This window comes from Wolffia australiana, chromosome 2 (genome assembly GCF_029677425.1).
Source record: "Wolffia australiana isolate 7733 chromosome 2, ASM2967742v1".
Taxonomy (NCBI): Eukaryota; Viridiplantae; Streptophyta; class Magnoliopsida; order Alismatales; family Araceae; genus Wolffia; species Wolffia australiana.
Window position 1 is genome coordinate 8,867,483 of NC_135836.1, and position 8,640 is coordinate 8,876,122.

Here is an 8,640-nt window from a genome sequence, read left to right on the forward strand (position 1 = left end):
TTCTTCTTCTTGAATTTCATCGTCTTCTTCTCCTTCATCTTCTCTAGTTTGGGGAGAGAGAGATGTATTGGTCAATAAGCTTCGGGTTGGGAGTGATGGGTATGGTGGAGGAGGTCTGCAACGGCTCCGTTCTCAAGTCCTATGCCATGGAGTTCATATCCACCTTCGTTCTCATCTTCATCGCCGTCGGCGCCGTCATCTCCGCCGGTAAGGAGAGATAAATTAAGAGGAAGAAGACTCAGTTTTCGATAATTTCTTTCTCGCTGAGCAGGAAAGAACACGGGAAGCGACGTAGCAGTCGCGCTGGCCTACGGGTTCGCGGTATTCGTAGCAGGGTTCGCGTCTGGGAAGGTCTCCGGAGGCCACGTCAACCCCGCGGTGACGCTCGGGCTAGTCATCGGCCGCCGCGTGAACATCGCCGTCGGTGTCTTCTACTGCGCAGCCCAATTGCTGGGCTCGGCCGCGGCGTGCCTGCTGCTGAGCCTGCTCAACGGCGGGGAGGTACTGCGACCTCCGCCCGGACTTAGCCGCGAAACTTGAAATTCTTGAACTGGGGCTTGAGTTTTTCTCGTTGCAGGCGCTGCCGGTGCCGGGGTTGGGCCAGAACGTGGGGGTTGTAGCGGGGATGGCGATAGAGATGGTAACGACGTTCGCCGTGGGGCTGGCGGCGAGCGCAGGACGGGACCCGTTGACGGGGATGGTAGAAGGGGGTGGGGCGGCAGCGGTGGGGGTGGCGGTGGGGGCGGGGGCGCTGGCAACGGGGTCGTTGACGGGTGGGGTGATGAACCCGGTTCGGGGGTTTGGGCCGGCGGTTGTCTCGGGGGAGTTTAGAAACCAGGGCGTGTACTGGGTCGGACCGCTGGTTGGTGGAGCGCTGGGCGTGCTCGTGTATAAATGCCTCGCCGGGGCTCGGCCGGCGGGCGCCGACGCTGTTTGATTTGTGATGTGAAGAACTGCGCATGAAGTGAAGAACTGCGGTGGACAGTTGGAGAGGTATCTGTTTCTCCGTTCCTCAGTTTCTGCGTCACGGCATCTGTTGGAGAACGAGAGAGATAGAGAGAGGGCGAGAGATAGATAGATAGATATAGAAGGGCAAATACTACGAAAGAGCATGAACTGCTGACGTGATAACCACCGTGGCAGCCAGGTGGACTCCACGGTGGCATCCACGTCTCCGGCTGCCGCCGACGCCGCCCATCTCCGTCCGCCGACGCCGCCGCCGGGCGGCGTCGCCGGCGGCGGGAGACGTGGATGCCACCGTGGATCCACGGTGGCTACCACGTCAGCAGTTGACCATCGCTGACCAAAAAAAATAAGAAGACGCCAAGTGGCGTCTTCTTATTGGCTCATGCTATTTTTTTAGACAAGCATGAAAGTTCATGCTGCCCGGCTGACAAATACGGAAGTTCATGCTCTTTCGTAGTATTTTCCCTATATAGAAAGAAGGGGAGAGAGTGAGAGTGCGGGAGAAAGATAGATAGAGAGAGGGAAAAAGATAGATGGATAGATACATAGATATAGAGAGAGAGGAAGAAAGATAGATTTAGAGAGAGATAGATGGAGAGAGAAAGAGAGCGATAGATAGATATATAGAGAGAGGGTGAGAGAGATAGATAGATAGATAGAGAGAGGGTGAGATAGATAGATAGATAGAGAGAGAGAGAATGAGAGAGAGAGAGAATGTGTGTGTGGTAACATTAGAATTTGATTCGTCAAATCCAAACCTCGGATCAGATTCTATTGAACATTCCGGACCATCATACTTTTGACACGGCGACAAAGCCGCACACGCGTCAACTCCCACCGGACAGCACGCAGAACTCTCTAACACGACCCATACACCTATTTCACGTCAGTCCCTATAAATCCATGTATATTTTGGAACCCTAATCACAGTGAGAAAGATTACCTTCCCTTTTTCATTCAGATGTAATTCTCTGGTTTACTCTCTCGTTCTCATTTCTTATAAATCTACTCATTCTCAAACAGGGAAAATGAGTGCGCGAGAGAGTGTGAGAAAGACGGCGAGAGAGAGAGCAAGAGATAGAGCAAGGGAGGGAAGGAATGAGAGAAAGAGAGTCAGGGAGAGAGTGAACGCGAGCAAAATCCTTGTTTGATCAAAATATTTGATCTTTTCAGACTGATTTCCTTCATGTTCGACGAATCATTCAATCAAAATTTGATCGATTCGATTCAATTCAAGCCTCGATCCCTATTGTGTGGAAGAGAGAGAGAGAGAGAGAGAGAGAGAGAGAGAGAGAGAGAGAGAGAGGGAGAGAAAGAGAGGGGGAGTGTGCAGATAAGGGAGGAAGAGAGAAAAAGAGAAAGTACGTGTGTATGGAAGATGGAGGAAGAGGGAGAAAGAGAAACTGCATTTGTGTGGAGGGAATGGAGAGAGAGAGTGTATGTGGAAGAGGGAGGAAGAGAGGAAGGGTGGGAGAGTGCGTGTATGTAGAAGAGAGAGATTGTGTGTGGGTGGAAGAGGAAGAGAGAAAAAGAAAGAAAAACCGTGTGTGGAAGAGGAAGGAAGAGAGAGAAATAGAGAACGAGAGTAAGAGATGGAGAGATTGTGTGTGTAAGAGGGAGGAAGTGTTGGGGCTTGGGAGCAACTCTCACTTTCTCACTTGGATTAGAGACACACCATACACAACGGAAAGTGGAAATGCAACATCGTTCCTTTTCAAACTAGGTACATATATATGGACTTATGTTCTATCGGACATTGTAATCTACATAATAGTCAGAGTAAACATAGTAGAAAAGTCAACATTACTAACATATACTCCTTAATGTTAACTGTTTGACTCCCAGATGATCTCTAAAATTCTCAAACCCTCCTTGAGGCGAAGCCTTGGTGAACCCATCTGCTACTTGATTACGAGATGAGCAATGTTGCATATTAATCGCTCCAGCAATTACGGGTTCTCTAATATAATTATGATTAATCTCAATGTGCTTGGTTCTTCCATGAAATACTAGATTCTAAGGCATAGCAATTGTTGAAATGTTATCACATAACAAAATAAATGCTTTTCTTGATCCACACCAAGATCTTTCAAAATCCTTTTGAGCCATATTCCATGTTGACTTGCACTTGCTACAGCCACATACTTAGCTTATGAAGAAGATAATGAAAATGTCTCCTGCTTCTTAGAACTCCATGAAACACCTCTTGAGCCAATGAAAAAAACATATCCACTTTGACTCTTTCTTTCATCTCTATCTCCTACATAATCACTATTCATATATCCTGTCAACCAAAGATTAGATGATCTGTCATAAAATAATCCATAATCTTTGGTTCCATAAATATATCTCATAATTCTTCTCACTGCTCCAAAATGATGAGTAGCAGGATAACTCAAAAATCTTGACACCAAACTCACCGATGGCGTACTATCGTGTCTTGTATTTGTCAAATACATTAAGATCCCCACCATGCTTCTATAAAATTGCTCATCACCCAAAGTCATACCATCATTCAAAGTCAACTTTTCATTTGAATTCATAGTACTGCATGGCTTGAATGATAGCATATTAAATTTTTATAATTTCTGTTGCATACCTTTCTTGAGAAATATTTATTCCTTTTTCCGTCTTGAAATATTTGAATACCAGGAAAATGATGAAGTAAACCAAGATCAGTCATCTCAAAGTCAGACATCATTAAGTTCCTGAATAACATAATCAGAAGATCCCATATAAATCATATCATCAACGTAAATGCTCACAATAATACCATCATATTTGCTCCTCTTGATGTGGAAGCTATGTTCATTTTCAATTCTTTGAAAAACTTAATTTATAAAAAAGAATATTATCTTCCATACCATGCTCTTGGTGCTTGTTTTAAATCATATAAAGCTTTCTTCAGCTTGCAGACTTTGTCCGCTTTTCCTTTAACCACAAATCCTTCATGTTGCATACCGTAAACTTCTTAATTCAAACTACCATTCAAAGTCAGACATCATTAAGTTCCTGAATAACATAATCAGAAGATCCCATATAAATCATATCATCAATGTAAATGATCACAATCATATCATCAAATTTTCTCCTCTTGATGTGGAAGCTATGTTCATTTTCAATTCTTTGAAAAACTTAATTTATAAAAAAGAATATTATCTTCCATACCATGCTCTTGGTGCTTGTTTTAAACCATATAAAGCTTTCTTCAGCTTGCAGACATTGTCCTCTTTTCCTTTAACCACAAATCCTTCAAGTTGCATATCGTAAACTTCTTAATTCAAACTACCATTCAAGAAAGCAGATTTAACATCAAATTGGTATACCTTCCATACTTTTTGAGCTGCAATGGCTAGAGAAATTATTATTGTTTCAAGTCTTGCAACAGGTGAAAATGTTTCAAAATTATCAATTCCATAACTTTGTGCATAACCTTTGGCTACTAATCATGCCATATACCTCTGTACACTCCCATCTGTTATGTGCTTGATTTTGTACACCCATTTTAATCCAATAGGTTTGATTGAATATGGTAGATCCACAAGCTCCCATGTGTAATATTTCTCGATACACTTGATTTCATCTTCCATTTTGTCCTTCCACTCTTCGTTGTTTTTAGCTTCTTCAAAACATATTGGTTCATCCCGTGAAAAAAGTGCAAAACTACATCTTTCATATAATTCTCTTACTAGCCTTTTCTTTCTTTGTGGCGACAAGGATTCATCTCCAATCACTCTTGACCCATAATCTCTATCTGAGTTAGGAATAGAACCATACTCTCTCTATTTTATTTTTTCTATTTCTCCTTTCCTTTATCCTCCTTGAAATATAGGATTTTCACTCAGATCCCAAAAGTGTTCCTCATAAAAAAGGACATCTCTTCTTATAGTCACTTTTTTGTGATAAAGGATTATACAATCTGTAACCTTTTCTCTCCTTACTATACCCAAAAAAAACGCATTTCTCACTTTTATTAACTTGCCACATTCACTTTGATCAATTAAGAGATAAGCAATGCATCCAAATAATGTTAAATCAACAACTATTGGTTTCTTCTCACATCACGCTTCATAAGGTGTCATATCACTTCCTGCTTTTATAGGAGAAATATTCTGAATATAAGCTGCAACTGCAACTACTTCAGCCCAAAATTCAGTTGACAAATTTTTTTCATGCATCATGCTCTTAACAGCTTCAAAAAGTTTCCTGTCATTCCTCTCAGCAACTCCATTCTGCCAAAGAGTCTTTATCATAATCAATTATCTCTGAATGCCATCTTTTCTGAAATGATCCTTATATGGCATTGAAAGAAATGTTCCTTCTCTATCTGTAAGTAGTATTTTCAAGGCATGTATACACATATTTTTAGCCACAACTTTAACTTCAAAAAATTATGAAATACCTCTGATTTCTCTTTCAAAAAACTAAACCTAGCACATTCTTGAATAATCATCAACAAATAATAAAAAATGCTTACTTCCACTCGAAGATGATGTTTTCATAGGTCCACATACATCTGCATGAACCAATTCAAACGTTCTCTTCCTCTCCATGGATGCTCATTTGAAAAATATATCTTCTTCTGCTTTCCATAGGTGCAACCCTCAAAAATATAATTTTCTTCAGAAATAAATGGTATGACATATACAAGCTTCTGTTTACTCAAAAACTTTTAGTTCCTTGAAATTCAAATGACCAAACCTCCTATTCCATTACCATGTATTATTGATCTTTTCTGAAACCATTGCATGATGAAGAAAATCTTCTATTTCATAGGAAACATCCTCTTATAAATATTTTTAATATACATGAATGGCTTCTAATTCCTCTGTTTCTTAACGATACATATATTATTTTTAAACTGAGTTTTCAAACCTTTATCCATCACTTGTCACAAACTCAATAAGTAGTGGTGAAAAATTGGGACTAAATATACATCTTCCTGCCTCTTCTTTCCTCCTAAAGCCTGAACTTCAATTGTACCTTTTCCTTTAATCTGGACCCTCTTTCCATCACCCACCTCAACTTCTCCTCTGGATATCTCATCAAATTCAACAAACAGGTCTCTGTTGAAGACCATATGATTGCTTCAAGCTGAATCAAGAAACCATAAATCTTTAAAATTGGAACACAATATAATATTAGACATAAATGCATCATGTTCTTCTGCTTCCACATAATTGGGTTGATTTTTTTTTTTGAATAGCAGTATGCTTCAATATGTCCATCTCTTGCAATAATTACATTGAAATCTTCTTCTTTCCTCTGGATTTTCATTATCTTCTCTTCTACTCGATTGATATCTTCATCTTCCTTGACCTCGTCCTCAGCTTAAACCTACGCCTCTAAAGCTACTTCCATATACTCCATATCCTCTTGCTTGATTGACATAGTCCCCTTGCTGGTTGTCTTTCCTGCCTCTTCATGTAGACCTTTCTCTACGTTCTTGTAGAATTGACTTGAGCGTGACAGCATAGCTTGATCTTCTCTATTAAACAAATACATATTTTCCTTAAATTATTATTCCATTGATTTATCCTTTTAGCTGTTAATTCTGTCTACATGAGCACTCAAAGAGCTCATCAGGTCATCATGATTACAAGTATAAAAATATTCTGATTCTTCAATTTCAGCAACAACATGATCAAACTTTGTAGGCAAGCTTCGTAGGATCTTCTCCACTATTTTCCTCTCTAAAGGACCTTCTCCATATCTTCTGATTTGATTCCCAATCAAGAAAACTCTAGCAAAATAGCCTTGGACAGATTATTCAACCTTCATAGGATTTTACCACTGCCACTTTATCACCTACATGAAAATAATTTTTTCAAAACACCAAGCATCATATGCTGTAGTTGCCTCAGAAATATTTGTGAATAACTTTTCAATGACTGATTATTGAATCAGAAACAAAGCCTTTGCATATTTTCTATTCAAATATCTAAGTTCAAATTTCTTTATTTTATCAGGCACAAAACCATTTTCAACAATTTCCCACAAATCTTGACTTATGAATAAAAACTTCATCTTAGCACTCCAGTAATAATAGAACCTTCCCAAGTGTGTTTTCTGAGCCATTTAAGATACAAACCAAACCAGAAAAAAACAGAATTCAACTCAAATTTAGCTTACTGTTGTAGTAAATCAGTAAGTTGAACGTTTTGAGATTTTCTCTGACTTCTGTTCCACAACTCTTACGCAACACCAACTCTGATATCACTATGTTGGGGCTTAAGAACAACTTTCACTTTTTCACTTGGATTAGCAACGCACCATACAGCAGAAAATGGAAATTCAACACTGTTTCTTTTCAAACTAGGTACATGCATATGGACTTATATTCTAACCGGCATAATAACCGACATACTAGTCAGAGTAACTATAGTTAACTATTCAACATTACTAACAGGAAGATAGAGAAAGAGTGAGAGAACGAGAGAGAGAGTGTGTGTGTGTACGTGTGTGGAAGAGAGTGTGTGGGTGTGTGGAATAGGAAGGAAGAAAGAGAAAGATAAATAAAGAGAGAGAAAGTGAGTGAGAGAGTTTGTGTGTGTGTGGAAGAGGGAGGAAGAGATAGAGAGAGTGTGTGTAGATGAAGGAAGAGACAGAGAGTATATTTGTGTGTGCAAATGGGAGGAGAGAAAGTGTGTCTCTCTGTTTGGGAGAGGGAGGAAGAGAGAGAAGAGAATGGAGAGAAAGGAGAAAGGAAGAGTAGTTAAATCAAATGCTCCTATATAGGGAGCTAAGATTACGCTCAAGAAAAATATTCTTGGCTTTTAATCAGGTATTATTTTGAGCCTCTAATCAGGCACATACTGTAAAGTTTTTAGGTGCATCATAGTTTGATGATTTATGTTGTTAGCATAAAATATAATCATTTACTTGGACCACACATACAATCCAGTATGAGACAATTCTTTATTAGGAGTTAATTATATTCCTACTTAATATTGTGTATAAAATGACATTAAAAGGTTAAATGTTTCTTGGATCAGACATTCCCTAGTTTTATTATTCAAATAATGTGACTTTTTCTCTTTGATATCCTCACACAATCTTTACTGATCACACATTGGTCATTCTTTCTGTCCCCTTCCAATCCCAAGTAATTTTAAAATCATAAAATACACTGGCCACTACTAGTCATATATCATTGAGCTACAATACTATAAATAGTCCACAAGTTGATACATATATGATGAAATGCAATAATGCAGTTTTGGTTCTTACGGAAAAAAATATTACATCTAATCACCCTGATACTAAATATTTATTTTATATACTTTCCAATCATTTGCTATTTTTCAACTTAGAGATGCTCACCGATGATACACATATCTACAAATGATTTTCACACACATGATTCTTCATGTAATATTATCCTCTAAGTTTAATAAAGTATGTAGGCAATTTGTCCATATCCAATTATTTTTCAATTGACTATGAATCATAAGGCTTTGATCCTTTAAATGATCAATCTATTTAAAATTATCAGTAAAACTTTTCAGATATTTGAGAATCTCCCTTTTACTTTGATACATTACATCTGAATTAAATTCCTCAAAAACTAAATTCAACACACAACAAATGACTATATTCATCAATCAAAATTTCCATGTTATACTTCATCTTTACTAACAAAATCATATTGAGATAGTCCCCTTGAAACTATTT

The 8,640-nt window shown here is 38.8% G+C and overlaps 1 pseudogene across 1 annotated transcript; it reads left to right on the plus strand.

Moving 5' to 3' along the window:
• The first annotated feature begins 48 nt into the window (after nt 1-48).
• LOC144716070 (putative aquaporin TIP2-2 pseudogene) lies at nt 49-937 on the plus strand (annotated as a pseudogene). Its single transcript, XR_013584814.1, has 3 exons — nt 49-207; nt 272-501; nt 578-937. The product of XR_013584814.1 is annotated as a putative aquaporin TIP2-2 pseudogene (transcript).
• Nucleotides 938-8,640: the final 7,703 nt, after the last annotated feature.